Raw genomic sequence first — 17,572 nt, forward strand, 5'->3', positions numbered from 1 at the left:
ATATACCCGCATTTGACACTTGCAATGAAACCAATCCTATATTACCTAAAACAAAATAAACAATCGGTTCTACTACCTCATCCTTTAAATTAATCTCTAACACAACTTTAAACTTATCCAATATCTTTTGATGGGTCTTTGAACACCATCGAGAAATGGGCATCCAAATTTAACCTATTATTTTTCGTTTAAAGTCATATGCATTAGAAGAAATTAGTGTGCTTAGGAGAAAGGAGATGTGTTCATATGTTAATCAAAGTACAAACATAAAATTAAACTGAACTGGGGAAAAAATATATATAAATAGAAAAGTGCGTTTGCCGGGAGTCGAACCCGGGTCTATTGCTTGGAAGGCAATTATCCTAACCGTTGGACTACAAACGCTTCATCGATTTATATATATATATATAATAATTAAGATTATTCCTATATTATAAATTTTAATCATATGAAGTATTTTTTCTTTAAAGGTCAAATCCAACCAACTATCTACCGTATAAATTTGAATACATGACTTTCAGAACAAATATATAATATATTTTTAAAATATTTATTTTCTTGTTAGATTTTCAATTCAGTCCCTAAATTATTTAAGTTCTACACCATGGTCTCTCAAAATAATTTATTCAAATAAAGATACTATTGTATTTTATTTATCCATTCATTTTTCAAATACTAAAAATCATTTTTGGTCCTTGAATATTGTTGTACATTGGTTAAGATTTTAGAGTCTAAATTTTGGAACCAAGTTGGACTCTAAAATCTTATTCTTGTTGTTTAGGAGTAATTGGATTCTTTTAGAAACAATTTTAGTAAGTATAATTCTACTTGTTAGGTCGGTTTATTGTGTGCTAGCATTTTGTATGTTTTAATTACCAAATGGTTATGTTTTAAAATTATCAACGTTCTTGAATTGTATGTTGTACTCTTGTGGTGATATGGTAGTGATCGGCATACTAAAGTGTTGTTATAAAAGTATCAATTGGTTGAGTTTGATTTATTCATTTTGTAACTCTTTATTTAGTGTCTTTAATCAGAGTCTCATAAGCTACTTGTTAAGGTGGATGATGTTTTTCTTATTTTGTTTCGTAGAGTATAGTGGATGATGTTTTCTATTTTGTTTCCTAGAGGAAGTTTTAGTTTCCAAGTGAGGCTTTAGCCATTTATTTACATTACCAAGTGGAAATTGTTTCTTTACCTTAATTAATGAAATTTTCTCTTGAATTGTTTTTATTGTTTTAAGTATTAGAAACTTGATGGGTTCTTGTTATACTTTTTTCTTTTTCAAATGACATTGAGGGCTATGCCATTATTTGCTTTTCGTTCTAATATTGTTGTCCTTACATAATTTATAGGTTATATAGAGGCTTTGTAGTTCTATCTGACGAATATGACAAAGTAGCTGAAATTTACTTCGTTCAAATTTGAAAGAGAAATTTCATTCAGTCATTCGTTCATTCTAATAGCTGAAAGTTCTCTAGACTCCTTTCAAATAGTTTTACGTATTGTACTTAGATTCTAATCTTTAACACTTCTCTCTTCGTAATGTTGGACTGATATCAGACCTAATTGGATATTTCTCCAACAAGTATTCAAGTACATGTCCGTACCCGTTTAAGGTGTCCAAGATCAGTTAAAACTTTAAGTGACTTTTTTGTTTATAGTAGAGACTGATTTAGAGTGTTGAATTAAGATTTAAGGTTATTTTATATTGTGACGTACTTTAAGCTCCTTTCAAAACACATTTAAGGCTATTTTATTTAGAGTGTTGACACAATTTCCTCAAAACTAGAGATGTTCATGGGGCAAGGCAAGAGATGACTTTTTTGTCTTTGTCTCTACTCTCCATTTCATTCAACATGTTCGCGAAATTCTCCATTTAATTTTGTGGAAATGGAGGGAATTCCCCACAAAAAATTCACGAGAGATTGGATTTCCTAGAGTGAATTATTTCTCATTTTGTTAAAAAAAAAAAAAAGAAAAGAAACTTATGAACGTATATAAATTCAATTAAAAAGTTTTAATCAAACATTTAATTTTTCACTAATTCTTTTTTATTTTGATGAATAATTCTACTTGGACCGTTTGAATTAAAGAGAGGATTACTTAGAACTAGTAGCATGAATTGCATATCAATTTATCCATCTACATAATCTAAATCTAAAATATTCATTTCAAACATATCAATTATTTTATTAATTAAACAATAAAACTTGTTTAATATAATATTTATATAATAATAACAACATAAAGATAATGATAACAATAAATTAAAAAGACAAACAAGTATGGGTGAGGGTGGGAAACAATCCCCATCCCCGTCTTCTTTTAGTTACGGAGATTTTTCCATCATTCCTTCCCCTAATTCTAGCCTAAATGAGGAATTCTTGCCCCATTTGCATGAGCGTATCGCAGGGCCTTATTCCTATTGGAAAACATGAACATCTCTACTCAAAACCAATCTTTAGATCATCCAAAAATTATTATCAACCACCACATTTTTTATGGAAGATATAATGTTACTAGTTTCGTTTTTCGTCATTAGATCTGAAAGCTAATTGTTGCGTCGTGGAAATCACTGCATTGAAAGTAAATTCGACATTAATGTGGTATTAATCATTCTTGAAGGTTGCTTCCCAAGGTTAACACAACTCCCCCCTTCAGACGTGCAATCATCAAATGGAGGGTTGGAATCATAATGAGAGAAGCTTGGTTTTCTTAGAATTAGAGAAGAAGAAAGGAAGCCGAAACAAGGATGCAAAAGCTTATTTTTCATATATGAGAGCTCTAGTTTTGTAAAGCTATGAAGAAGAAGAAGAAGCTCAACGAAATGAATAGAAAAATAATTGCACCAGAAAAAACCCTAAACATTTTTAGATGTTTAAGATTTTGTAAAAAAATTTAAAACAAAAGAAATCAAACTATTTCTTTGTCCATCCGATCGGATGAACGGCGGCAGCACACGTGTGGAGAAAGGGTCTTTACTCTTACTCTTTCCACGTTTGTAAATCTATAGAAGTGGTCTTCTATATATATCTTCTACCCATTCCTTAATTCTTCAATGTGGGACAAGTGAAAGGTACACTCCCATGTCCTTTAGTAGGCCTTCAACCTATGGTGCATATGGGTTATTCCCAAAAGTCCCCCACAAATGACCTACGAGCACTAAAAAAAATGATAGAAAGAAGAAAGTGATTCTGAGCAATGGAATGATAGTAAACTTATGTTGGGGTTGATGCCTTAAATCTCGTGAGTCTTGTACTTTGTAATAATATTGTACAAACACATTATTTATCTAATAAAACAAGAGATATTTCATTCGACATTTAGTGGCATTAACCCACAAAAATCAATAAACTATGATCTAGGGTTTTCTTTTGTAACTTAAATATGTATGTAGAAACATATAGGTGGATCACGTTTAAGTAATAACCTAAACGGTCTGTAGTAGATGGATAAGGTTGGGTACCTTATCCTAATGACACTACGAATACAACCCGCTTTGTAGTTGTTACAATTATTGTAAAGTGCTACAAATGATCTTATCCTCATTATTCTTGTGGAGACATGTGAGCGGAGGTATTCTACCAAAAGAGTTTGTATAAGATGGAACACGAAATGATTAGTCTCTCTACATAATACCGTTACTAGAAGAGACTTACATTTCACCAAGATGACCATGGATGACTTGACCGACCTGAATTCTGAGTAAATTGTGAACTCATACCTATGAAGACGATCCTTTGATCTGTATGGGTGAGAGTGACTTATTTCGTCGACTCAATATGCCTACCATTTTGGAGATTCCTCCGATCGGGAGCTAAGAATACAATTACACAAGAAGAAATTCACTCATTTTCTATAGTTAGAGAAAGTAAGAAATTGCTCCCTTAAGGGTTGATTTCAGGGCTTTAATAATGTGGCGCCATCCTCTCTTGGGCTAAGAGGGGTTTGGTTATAGTTGAACTATAATTTATTGTTCATTAAAGGGATCAGTGGTATTTAAGGAGTTATATGTAACTATAGGGGTAAAATGGTAATTTTGGCCTAGTTGTACTTACGAGCAATTTTTGAAAGATCAATGTACTGTGTATTGATTATATCCAATAGACACAGAAATACATCTATAGTGCGAAGAATAAAGTTGTCGGTCTTTAGTGGAGTGGTTGAAAGTTAATGAAAGTTAAATTCAATTAAAGAGTTTAATTGATTAATCAAGTATCATGGAGCTTCAATCTATAGGTACATAAGGATTCCTTGTTAGCTCAAATAATTGGAATTAATGAGAGTTGATTTAGTTTTGGATTATTTTGAGTTACTCAAATTAATAGAAAGAATTAGTTATTATATAATATATATGATACATTATAAAAAATAATTATTTGAATTTGATTAATATTAATTGTTATAAGTTAAGTGAGAAAATATTAAACTTCAGGTTATATTATATGTGATATAATATAAACTAGAGCTTATATGTTATATTAGATATAACATATGGTTTTAGTATAATATATATATATATATATATTCAATTAATTGAAAATTGAAAATTCAGAAATAAATTTTTAATTATTCAATTATCAGGGAGAGAGTTATTTTGAATAACTCCCTCCATTATATTTCTCATTTATAATGTGGAAATGGAAGTGCAAAAGATGAGGAAGATGGATCTTCTTCTTGGATTTATAAAAATACATATTAAACACAAGGGGATGGTGGTCCTTGGTGTGTTCTTTACCCTCCCAAATCAATATTATTTCCTTTTTCAAATTAATCTTGAAGACCACAAACTCTCAACAATTCTCTACCTTGAGAATAACGAGATTTCTGCTTGATGGTATTTAATTTATTTGAATTTTGTTGCTGAGATTTTGCGATTGAAGTGTTTGTTGTGTTCTAGATTCGGAGAGGAATTGTCAATAGGTTAGTCTCAAAGGTATGTGATCTTTGGATTTGTATTTCCTTTTTGATTTCTATACGAAAACATCTTTATTATATTATGTATATCTTGTTTCTGTCCTTTATATTTTCAATATATTATGTAAGATTAGAATTAGGACACGATTGTTTTCGCTATGGATACTTGCGTATCCTTTCAATTGGTATCAGAGCAAATGTTGTTGTCCTAATTTTAATTTTCGAATGAAAAAAAATGATGGTGGGATTTTTATTCTGCATAGATGTATGTTGAATGTGGTTTGCTCATTTTGATGTTTCCGAGATTGGTTTTAGAATTTTTGCCATACAATTCTGATTTATGTATTGTTTTTGGCATATTTGTTTGCTATCGAGTCTATATTTGATATTCATGTCGTTTGTGATCACATTTCGGCTTCGAATTGGTGGAAAACGAAGTAAGAATGGAGAATAACAAATGAACAGTCGAAGAACTGCAAGCATTCTGACTTATAGCATCGGGCTTAATCATTACAACGTTGCCCTCACACTACAAGACAAAAGCCTTAGTGTCACAACATTCTAGCCGTAGCATTGCAACGTTGCGATTGCAACACTGGTGAAGAGCTTTGCGATGCTCTAGATTTGAAGAGGCGCGTACATTTCAAGAGTTCAACTTACGGTCCGACGGTCTGGCTCCCTAGTGGTTCAGTTTAAGTGATTATCTTCATTTTTTTATAATTATTTAGTTTGAATTGTAATTTGGTTTAATTAAATTAATATAATTGTTATATTAATTTAACTAAAGGTTTAGAAAGCCAATCTTGGTCCAAATTAATGCTTTTATTTATGCATTTGATGTATGATTTTTTATTTTAATATATGTCACAATGTATTTCATAAAAAAAAATTCCACCATAGGATATACATATGTTCATGCATAATTTTTTTTTTTAATATAAATATTATATTGTAAGATTGTGTGCTATATCAAGCATGTTCATGCATAATTTATATTATAATTATTATAATATATAGTTTAGTTGTATGGATATATGTATATTTTTCATTACTTTTATATATAATCATTATGTATAATGTAATGAAAAAGGAATTGCATGCTAATATATGTTGAATCGTTTTTAAGTAGTTTATAATTGGTTTCATATGAGACCTGTGTTTAACAATTTTCTAATTTGATTAGAAATATGTTTAATTTGTTAATTCAGTTTCTTAGGATTAAATTGATTTATTGAATAAAAGATTAAATTAGTAATAAATGTATCTATAAGAGACCTTTTTCTAAGGGTAGTTCTATCTAGGTTGGGTATTTAAGCTGACGAAAACGAAAAACCTCTACCTGAGAACTGACCTCGAAGGTGAATTAGATAGATTTGTTACAAGAATGCCTTGAATGATTAAAATTTCTTAAAATGTTTAATGAATAGTAATCAATATTGTTAAACTATCAAACGTAAATGTTACTTTGGGCAAAGTTAACAAACACTTAGTAAAATTAATTAACCGAATTTTCTAAGTTAATAAACCCTAGGTAAAACACCCAGTGGGAGAAAAATGGGGTATATGATACTTCATTTTTTTCTTTCATGTTTCTCCCTAAAAGTTCACACCATGAGATCTATGTTCGGCCTCGAGGTAGATTTTCTTGTGTCCCCCTATAGGTAATGTTTACATATCAATAACAATGTGAATGGAGAGAGTGTTTATATTAAGTAGGAAAAGGAAGTGTATCAACACATCCCACAATCTCTTTCATTAGTTTGAAGTAAACTTCCATGCTCGATCTCGAGACACCTTTGCATGTATCCCCCTACGGATGGAATTTTCATGAATTTTTACTCAAACTCCATAAATTGATAGGATTGCTTTAGATTTTGCTCCAATAAGTTTTTTCCTATGGTTGGCTCATCGAGGTGGAAAAATGAAAGGTTACACTTACCAGAAAATGTTAAGCAAGTTAACATTTTCTAGATGAAACAATGGTGACTAATAATTACAGGAATAGAAGTTATTCTTGTGTAATTATTAGTTGAGATTGTCTCAATTCAATGAAGGGTAACTAATCACTTTATAGCAGCTTTTACTCTATTCCGTTAAAATATCATTGCAAAATAGATGTCACATAGGATACATTAGAATTTTGCTAAATTGGTTGGTTGTTTAACTGGGTAATACGTCAAATAACTAATATAAATAAATTGTATGGTTTCACCATTTACATAATGACGAGCACTACTTTAAATCTACTTTCCACTGTTAAGTTAAATGGTGATAACTATACGAGCTGGAAACATACTATTAACACTGTACTCATTAATGATGATCTGCGATTCATCCTAGTTGAGGCGTGTCCTCAAGTCCCAGCTGCCATTGTAGCCTAAAATATTTGGGAGGCATATGAGCGATGGGTTAAGGAGAATGAAAAGACCCGAACGTATATCTTAGCCAGCTTGTCTGAAGTATTCGCCAAGAAACATGAACCCATGCTCATGGCCCTTAAGATCATTGAATCCTTGAGGGGAATATTTGGACAACAATCCTCATAACTCAAGCATGACGCTCTCAATTATATCTTCAATGCTTGGATGAAAGAAGGGACATCAGTTTGTGAACATGTTCTAAACATGATGGTCCACTTCAACATAGCGGAATGAACGGGTCTGTCATTGATTAGGCCAGTCAAGTTAGCTTCATCATGGAAACTGTAACTAAAAGTTTCTTACAGTTTCGTAGCAACATTGTTATGAACAAACTTGACTTCAACCTGACTACTTCGCTCAATAAGCTACAGACATACAAATCCTTGATGAAAGTCAAGGAACAAAAGGATGAGGTAAATGTTACCAAATCCTCCAAAAAGTTCTATAGAGGTTTGACCTCTAGAATAAAGTCTGCACCTTCTTCCTCCGACACCAAAAAATAGAATAAGAAAAAGGGAAGTTAGAGAAAAGCTAACCCCGCTACTAGCCAAAAGTGTAAGAATACCAAAGCTGCAAAGGGAGTCTGTTTTCATTGCAACCAGGAGGGACACTGGAACAACAATTTTCCCAAATATTTGGCAAAAAAGAAGAAGGCCAAACAAGGTAAATGTGATTTACTAGCGTTGGAAACTTGTTTAATGGGGAATGATAATTCTGCGTAGATAATTGATTCAGGCTCCACTAACCATGTTTATTCTTCATTTCAGGGAATTAGTTCCTGGTAGCAGCTGAAGATCGGTAAGATGACGATATGAGTAGGAATTTTTCTAAACATGATGGTCCATTTCAATGTATTAGAGATGAACGGGTCTGTCATTGATTAAGGCAGTCAAGTTAGCTTCATCATCGAAACTGTACCTAAAAGTTTCTTATAGTTTGAAGCACGTTGTTATGAACAAACTTGACTCCAACCTGATCACTCTGCTCAATGAGCTGCAAACATACTAATCCTTGATGAAAGTCAAAGAACAAAAGGATGAGGCAAATGTTACCTCGTCCTCCAAAAACTTCTATAGAGGTTTGACCTCTGGAACAAAGTCTACACCTTCTTCCTCTGACACCACAAAGTGGAATAAGAAAAAAGGAAGTTAGGTAAAAGCTAACCCTGCTGCTACCCAAAAGTGTAAGAATACCAATGCTGCAAAGGAAATTTGTTTCCATTGCAACTAGGAGGGACACTAAAACAACAATTGTCCCAAATATTTGGCAGAAAAGAAGAAGGCCAAACAAGGTAAATGTGATTTATTAGTGTTGGAAACTTGTATAATAGAGAATGATAATTCTTCATAGATAATTGATTCAGGCGCCACTAACCATGTTTGTTCTTTATTTCAGGGAATTAGTTCCTAGTAGTAGTTGAAGACTGGTAAGATGACGATGTGAGTAGGAACTGGGCACGTCTTCAAAGTTGTGACAGTGAGAAGATTTCATTTTAAAATGTTTATGTAGTTCTTATTTAAAAAGGAACTTGATTTCTGTAAAATGCATATTGGAACAATCATACACTTTGAATTTTAATGTGAATAAAGCGTTTATTTATAAAAATGATGTTGAGATTTGTTATGCAAAGTTAGAGAGTAATCTTTACGTGTTAAGGCCATTAGCATCAAAGGCCCTCCTTAATACTGAATTATTTTAAATCATGGTAACTCAAAACAAAAGACAAAAGGTTTACTATAAAGAGAATGCCTGTCACACCCCGCCCCTAGACCACCTTCTTAGCCTGGGAGAGGGATGCGACTGCAGCAGTTATCAACCCTTGAGCTGACACTTACTACCTGATGATTCTTGTGGAATAACTCTGATACCATACTATAACTTATACACAGCGGAATGATTAAGTCAAAGAGATAGACTATAACGAATTAAGTAAGCCCATCTTTTATTACGATAGTGAAATAACGTTTATACAACTTAAGAACTTAACAACAAAGTTTACAATGACAACCGTAAAAACCCTCCGGAAGTGTAATTAGGGCACATGGCAGACCTTGACCTTAGCAGCACCCTGGAACTCCTCATCTTCCCCTACCTGGGGGGGTTAAGAAAACATTTTAAAGAGTGTGAGCTACTAAGCCCAGTGAGTGGTTCTTTTAAGATGAAATTCACTTTGAAAATCATCATTTTTGGGAAATCAATCATATAATAATAATCACAGTGTACCCATGCATGATCATAGATTTATTCATGCAATGATTAACCTTTATTCCAAAATGCTACACATGGCATGCATATCATATCATCAATCAATGCAATCACCTATGGAAAGCTTCCTATAACCCCAATTCCCGCCAATGTGCACATCGACCATTTTATTTATCCCACTAATCATGCTTAGGTACTTGACCATATTTCTCGCCGGTCGTCACCGACTACATGACTAGCAGGATAAATAAAATGGTCGATGTACACATTGGCGAGAATTAGGGTCATAGGAAGCTTTCCATAGGTGATTGCATTGATTGATGATATGATATGCATGCCACGTGTAGCATTTTGGAATAAAGGTTAATCATTGCATGAATAAATCCATGATCATGCATGGGTACACTGTGATTATTATTATGTGATTGATTTCCCAAAAATGATGATTTTCAAAGTGAATTTCATCTTAAAAGAACCACTCATTGGGCTTAATAGCTCACACTCTTCAAAATGTTTTCTTAATCCCCCCCCCCCCCAGATAGCGGAAGATGAGGATTTCCAAGGTGTTGCTAAGGTCAAGGTCTGCCACGTGCCCCAATTACACTTCGGATGGGTTTTTACGGTTGTCGTTGTAAACTTTGTTGTTAAGTTCTTAAGTTGTATAAACGTTATTTCACTATCGTAATAAAAGATAGGCCTACGTAATCCATTATAGTTTATCTCCTTGACTTAATCATTCCGCTGTGTATAAGTTATAGAATGGTATCAGAGTTATTCCGCAAGAATCATTAGGCAGTAAGTGTCAGCTCAAGGGTTGATAACTGCTGCAATCGCATCCCTCTCCCAGGCTAAGAAAGTGGTCTGGGGGCGGGGTGTGACAATGTCCATCTTTAGCACCTAAGATTAGATCATATAAATCTCAGTAGGATTGAGAGGTTGGTTAATAATAGACTTTTAAGTGAGTTCGAAGAAAATTCTCTACCTGTATGTGAGTCATGCTTCGAAGGCAAAATGACTAAGAGATCTTTTACTAGAAAGGGTCGCATGCCAAAGAACCTTTAGAACTTATACATTCAGACCTTTGTGGTCCTACGAATGTTAAGGTAAGAGGAGGCATTAAATATTTCATCACCTTTACAGATGATTATTTAAGGTATGGGTATTTTACTTAATGCATCAAAAATCTGAAACCTTTGAAAAATTAAAAAAGTACAAGGCTGCAGTTGAAAATACATTAAGTAAAACAATAAAGACACTTCGATTTGTTCAAAGTGGAGAGTATATGTGTTTACAATTCCAGGACTATTTAACGGAACATGGAATTTTATTCCAACTCTTGGCACCTTGTACACCTCAGTGGAATGGTGTATCAGAAAGGAGAAACCGAACCTTGTTGGACATAGTTCGATCTATGATGAGTTACGTTCCCTAATCTTACTTGTTTTTGTTGGATTTGATGCCCTAAATCTTGTAGGGTCCTGTAGTTTGTAAACATTTGTATAAACAAAATTTTTGTGATTTTTAATATATGATATTTTATTCACTCTAGTCTTTGAAATATTTGATATTTCAGTTGCATTAACCACAAACCAATAAACTAAGATCCATGGTTATCGTTGTAACTTAAACATGTATGTGGAGACATACAAGTGGATCGTGTCTTATGTGATAACCTAAATGGTCTGTAGTATATGGATAAGAAGGGATACCTTATCCTGGTAACACTACGAGTGTGGTCTGCTTTTTAGGTGAGGTTGTAAAGTGCTATAAATGATCTGACCCTGATCATTCATATATTAGACATCCAAGCGAGGATATTCTATACAAAGAAGTTTGTATAAGACCGGACCACGAAATGTTTAGTCTCTTTATATAACGTCGTTCATAATTGAGACTTTTATTTCACTAAGATGACCATAGGTAACATGACCTTAATCCTGAGTGAGTTGTGAATTCCTGCCTATGAGGGCGGTTTTTTAATTTGCATGGGTGGGAGTGGCCAGATCACTGACTCAACAAGCCTACCATTTTGGAGATTTCTCTGTTTGGGGAGCTAGGAACTCAGCTACACAAGATGGAATTCACTTCTTCCCCGAAGCAAGGGTAAGTAAATAAATTGCTCCCTTAAGGGCTGATTTCGAGGCTTGAACAATATGGCACCACACCCTCTCTTCGCCTAATAGGGGTTTAGACATAGTGGGACTATGATCTACTGTTCATTAGAGAAATCAGTGGTACTTAAGAAGTTAGATGTAACTACAGGGGCAAAACGGTAATTTGGTCCAACTATACTTACGAGCGATTTGTGAAGGGTCATCGTATTTTGATTGGTTATATCTAATGGAAAAAGAAATATATCTGTAGTGCGAAAAGTGTAGCTGTCGGTCTTTTGTGGAGTGACCGACAGTTAACGGATGATGAATAATGTGATTAAAGAGTTTAGTCAGTTATTCACGTACCGTTGGAGCTTCAAGCTACAGGTCCATAAGGTCCCCTTGGTAGCTTAATGGATTCAAGTTGAGAATCAGTTTTTGGGTTAGTTTGAAATGTTCAAATTAACAAAAGGAAATTTGATTATATATGATATATTGATATAATGTATTTGATACATTATTATTTGATTGAAGGAACTAGTATTTTAATATGATTCAAATATAAATTCTATGAATAAGATTCATAGTTATTAAATTTAATATAAATAATATTTATATTAAATGTCATAAAATAGAAAAAGAACTATGGTTTATATGTTGCATATGATGCAATATTAAAACTATAGGTTATAAATATAATATGATAAGTTAGTTATTGTATTCATTTATAATTTATTAATTATATGATAATTGAAATTTATTTTTCTCAATAACCGACCTTAGTGGGTAGTTGTATGGTTTTATGGCAAATTGAGACAAAAGGAAATTTGATTTCAAAATCTCAGTTGACTGACACTATTAACTATCGAATGATTAAACGATAGGATCAAGTTTACTATATGATAGTGCTCTTAACTAAAAGATCGAGCATCGAGTCTATGCAATAGACATTCATCTTCTACACGATTGTATCATTGTTTACTCGATCGTTTCCTCCTTCACTCCAGTCCTTCCCTCAATTAAAAATAAGCTAGAACCCACCACTCCTGGACTCTCACACCGAGAATACCAAGGTAATCTAGTGGTTGTATCTGGATCTGTTTGAGGATCGAGTTGATACTCATTGTTGGTGTTTGAGGGAGTTCGAGTTCTTGCTCGTTGTGTTCGAGTTTGATCGAGGGATACACTTGAAGAAAGGTTCTTCAAAGATATTGTTTTCTTGATCTTTTGTTTTCAAAAGCATATTGTAATTTATGAATTAATGCATAATCTGTTTAGTATGACTGTGAATGTATGAGTTCTTTCATAATGGAGTTTGGACGATCCCCTTCCACTCATAGGTCCTCTATATTTAGAGTTCCTTCAGTTTTAGGATATGCAGTGCAAACTGCAGCCTATATTTTGAATTGTGTTCCATCCAAGAGTGTTTCTAAAAAACTTTGGAATTATAGAATGATCGTAAAGATAGTTTACGTCATTTCAGGATCTGGGGTTACCCAGTATATTGAAGGGATCGAATCTCGTAGCGGAAGTGTTTTGTTAGAACACCTCACTTCATGAAATTTGTGATACCATCGGTGAGAGGATTGTTTGAGACCGTAGATGAATTTCTTCAATTTGCACACCATAGACTTTGAATTACCAGACTACATCCTACAATTTTATTTTTATATAAACATAATCATTAATCTAAGAACCAAATATAAACATGTAAATTAGCATGCTTTAGAGAAAATATTAGAATGATTCTTACCTCTATAGATTCACAAATAATCCTCTTCTAGTTCCAACGAACAGATCCCAACGACCTTGATCACAATAACTTCTTGAACAATCTCAAACATTACCACAAGAGTAACCTCGTTATTCTTTGGGATTCCAATTGAAAGATAGGTGGTATCCAACTATTGAGAGAAGGAGAGGAGAAAAGGAGTTTTGGTAAGTAAGAGGATTTGGCTTAGAGAAAATTCTGCACAATAACACATGGTGTTGTGTATTGTCAACATTTCTCTATTAGGAGTCTTCTGTCTCCAGTCTGTTCCCAAAAGCCCATAGGGAGGTCTTCTATCTCTAGTCTGTTCCAACAAATAAGCCATTTTCCTAATATTTTTCTTTTCCATAATTAATTAAATAACACTTATTTAATTAATTAGTCCATTTAATTAAATAACATTTATTTAATTAATTAGCCCAATTGAATAACACTTATTTAATTTTAATTTGCACAATAATTAAATAACTATTTATACATTAACCCAATTTAATGTATATATTTAATTATCATATACATCTCATGTATATGTGCAAAACCTCTCTATTAATTAATTCATTTTTAATCTAATTCACTTGAATTAATTAATTTGAATCTTATTCAAATGTTACTTTCCAATTTAATTATAGATCATATCCATAATTAATTATATATTAATCACATTAGTATATAGTTTCCTCAAATGAATTTGAACAATTCAAATTTTTCCTCTTAAGTATCCTTTAGTGAGCTAATGAGGGGACCTGGTGGACCTATAGATCAGAATCTTCAACGATATGAGAGTAATTGGCTAAATTCATTAACCAAATTAATCAATATTCGTTAACTGCAGGTACACTCTACTAAAGATTCACAGCTGCACTCTTCTCACTACAGATATATTTCTATGTCTATTGATATAGACCAATACTAACAAGTTGGTCCTTCACGAGTGTTCATAAGTCTAACTGTGTCAAATTACCGTTTTACCCTTGGGTTACCTTTGACTCCTTAAGTGTCAGTGCTCCTCTAATGAACAACTTGTTTATGGTCCAACCAATATACAGAAACCTCTCTTAGGGTAATGAGAGGGTAGATCCCTTTGTTCAAGTCCGGAGACACCACTTAAAGGAACACTCATTTACTTATCTTCAAATAGTAGGCATAATGGGTCGGTGAATTGGTCACCCTCACCCATGAAAATCAAAGACAACCCCTCATGAACTGAAGTTCATAATATACTCACGATTAAGACTAAGTCGCTTAGGTCATCCTATTGAAATAGAAACTTGACTAGTCAACTGTGTTACATCTAATTGTTACTATTTCGCAGTCCAGTCTTATACAAACTTATTGCATAGGATACCTCCACTTGCGTGTCACCAACACGAATGCGTTGGATCATTACGTTTGTATCAAATACAAAGTGAGTCATATTCATAGTGTTACCAGATAAGGTACCTGACCTTATCCTTATATCATAGACTCTTTAGGCTGTATCCAGAATATTAATCCTTGTATGTCTCCACATACAGTTCAAGACTCATAAGACAACTTTGGATGTTAGTTTAATGGATTTAGGGTTATTAAGACAAAATAGACAATAATACAAGCAATAACATTTATTGAATTAACATCCATAACTCTTTATTGATGATGGTTAATTCATAACATTTACTATCTATGAGTTTTAGGACATAGAATTCAACAAACTCCAACTTGAACTGAAACTCTAATCAGTGGGTTTTTCACAATCTAAAAGGTGGGATTATTGTAACTAAATACAATAAACTAGGGCATCCATATACCCATTACACATCTTCCACATGTCGTAGATTATACAATGTACATTTCTCGATTTCTCGTAGACCTAGACTATCCAGATAACCCTCAAACACTTTAGCTGTGAGAGCCTTCGTAAATAGATTAGCAATGGCTACTGCCTCACTGTTGTCACAGTATAAGGTGATGGGCATGTCCACATTTGGAACCACTTACAAATCACTTAGAAACTTCTTGAACCAAACTTCTTCCTTTTCAGCTTCACAAGTAGCCACTTACTTAGATTCCATAATGGAATTTTCAATACATCCTTGCTTTGTGCTATGCCACACTATAGCTCCCCGTTCAGGGTAAACACTGATCTTGACGTGGATTTCCTAGAATCCTTGTCAATAAAGAAATCAAAGTCGGTGTATCCTATAAAGATCAAATCCTTAGCTCCGTACATCAGCTTATAGTCCTTCGTTCTCCTAAGATACTTGAGGATGTTCCTAACCACTATTCAGTGGTCTATCTTTGGATTAGACTAGTACTTATTAACAATTCCCACTGCAAAACAAATATCTGGCCTAGTGTATAGTATAGCATACATTAAGCTGCCTACAGTTGAGGCATAGGGAATACGTCTCATATCCTTAGCTTCTTAAGGTGTCTTAGGACACTGTTGTTTAAAGTCAGTAAGGTACCCTGCATCATTCCCAATGAGTAGAATATCATCCACATAAAGTATTAGAAAAGCTTCTTTATCTATGATGATTTTCTTGTAGATACAAGGTTCATCAACGTTTTGATCAAAACCAATTCATTTGATCGAGGTATCAAATCTAATGTTCCAAGATTTGGATGTCTGTTTCAACCCATAATTGGATTGATTAAGCTTGCAAACCTTTTGCTCTTGTCCTTGGACTACGAACCCCTCGGGCTGAGACATAAAGATATTATTTCAAGATTGCCATTCAGAAAAGCAGTCTTCACATCCATTTTCTATATCTCATAGTTATAATATGTGGCTATGGATAAGAGAATTCTTATAGACTTAAGCATAGCAATAGGAAAAAAATTTCTCTCATAGTCAACCCATTTCCTTTGAGTATAACCCTTTGCTACAAGTCTAGCTTTGAAGAACTGTACCTTTCCAGCTACATCTCTCTTTCTTCTGTAGATCCATTTACACCCTACGGCTTTGATCCCTTTAGGTAAATCTACATGCTCCTATACTGAATTGGAGTACATGGACTCCATTTCAAGGTCCATGGCTTAGACCCATTGGTCTTTGTCTACGTCATGCATTGCCTGTTTATAGGACAATGGCTCCTTAGCACCATCATCTGGTATGACAACTTGAGTTTCAGTAAAACCCAAGTAACAGTCAGGTTGTATCGCAACCCGCCCATTGCGTCGATGCACTCTCAACGATTGAGAAGGACAAGACTGACCTTAAATGATGGCTCCTTCATTAACTCTTAATGAAGAACTAGCTCAACAACCCTTGTTGATTCTGCAGTGGCTTTATTTAATACTATTTTGCTACATGATTTATGATCTCTCATGTGGTATTCCTTAAAAAAATGTAGTGTTTATCGATACAAACACTTTATTTTCTTGAGGATCAAAGAACATATCACCTCTCGTCTCATTAGGGTAACCAACAAATTGGCCCAATCTTGAACGAGATTCTGAAATAATAAAAACTCGATTTACACCCCCTCTATAACTCGAAAGGTGTTTCAAAAACACTATTCGAGGGAACATTGTTCAAGATGTGAACTGTAGTTTCCACTGCATACCCGCAAAATGAGTAAAAAAATTGAGCATAGCTCATCATAGAACGTACCATATCTAATAAGGTTCTATTTCTCCTTTCTGATACATCGTTTTGTTGAGGTATACCAAGTGCTGAGTATTGGGATTGAATTCCATGTTCTATCAAATAGTCCTGGAATTCTAAATCATGTACTCTCCAACCCGATCAAATCGAAGCGTTTTAAATGTTTTATCTAATAGGTTTTCAACTTCAATCTTGTACTCTTTGAACTTTTCAATGGCTTCAGACTTATGTTCCATTAGGTATAAGTAACCATACCTCGAATAATCATCTATATAAGAGATGAAGTATTCGTACCCTCCTCTGGCCTTTATATCGAACCATAAACATTCGAATGTATGAGCTCTAAGGGTTCTTTGGCTCTAAAATATTTTTCACTAAAATGTCTTTTGGTCATTTTTCCTTCGAGATAGGATTCACATGGAGCTAATGAACCATCTTCTATCTTGCATAAAAGTCCATTCTTTACCAATCTCCCGATTCTATCGAGATTTTTGTGGCCTAATCTCAAATGTCAAAGGTAGGTATCATTGTTACTTGGAGAAAGTCTTCGCCTTTTAGTTTGAGTATTAGCAGT

General features: G+C 33.6%; 1 non-coding gene across 1 annotated transcript; it reads right to left on the reverse strand.

Moving 5' to 3' along the window:
* Positions 1-312: 312 nt before the first annotated feature.
* Positions 313-384, reverse strand: TRNAG-UCC. The gene has a single exon. It is a non-coding gene; the product is annotated as a tRNA-Gly (tRNA).
* Positions 385-17,572: the final 17,188 nt, after the last annotated feature.

Source organism: Benincasa hispida, chromosome 2 (genome assembly GCF_009727055.1).
Source record: "Benincasa hispida cultivar B227 chromosome 2, ASM972705v1, whole genome shotgun sequence".
In the NCBI taxonomy this organism is placed as follows: Eukaryota; Viridiplantae; Streptophyta; class Magnoliopsida; order Cucurbitales; family Cucurbitaceae; genus Benincasa; species Benincasa hispida.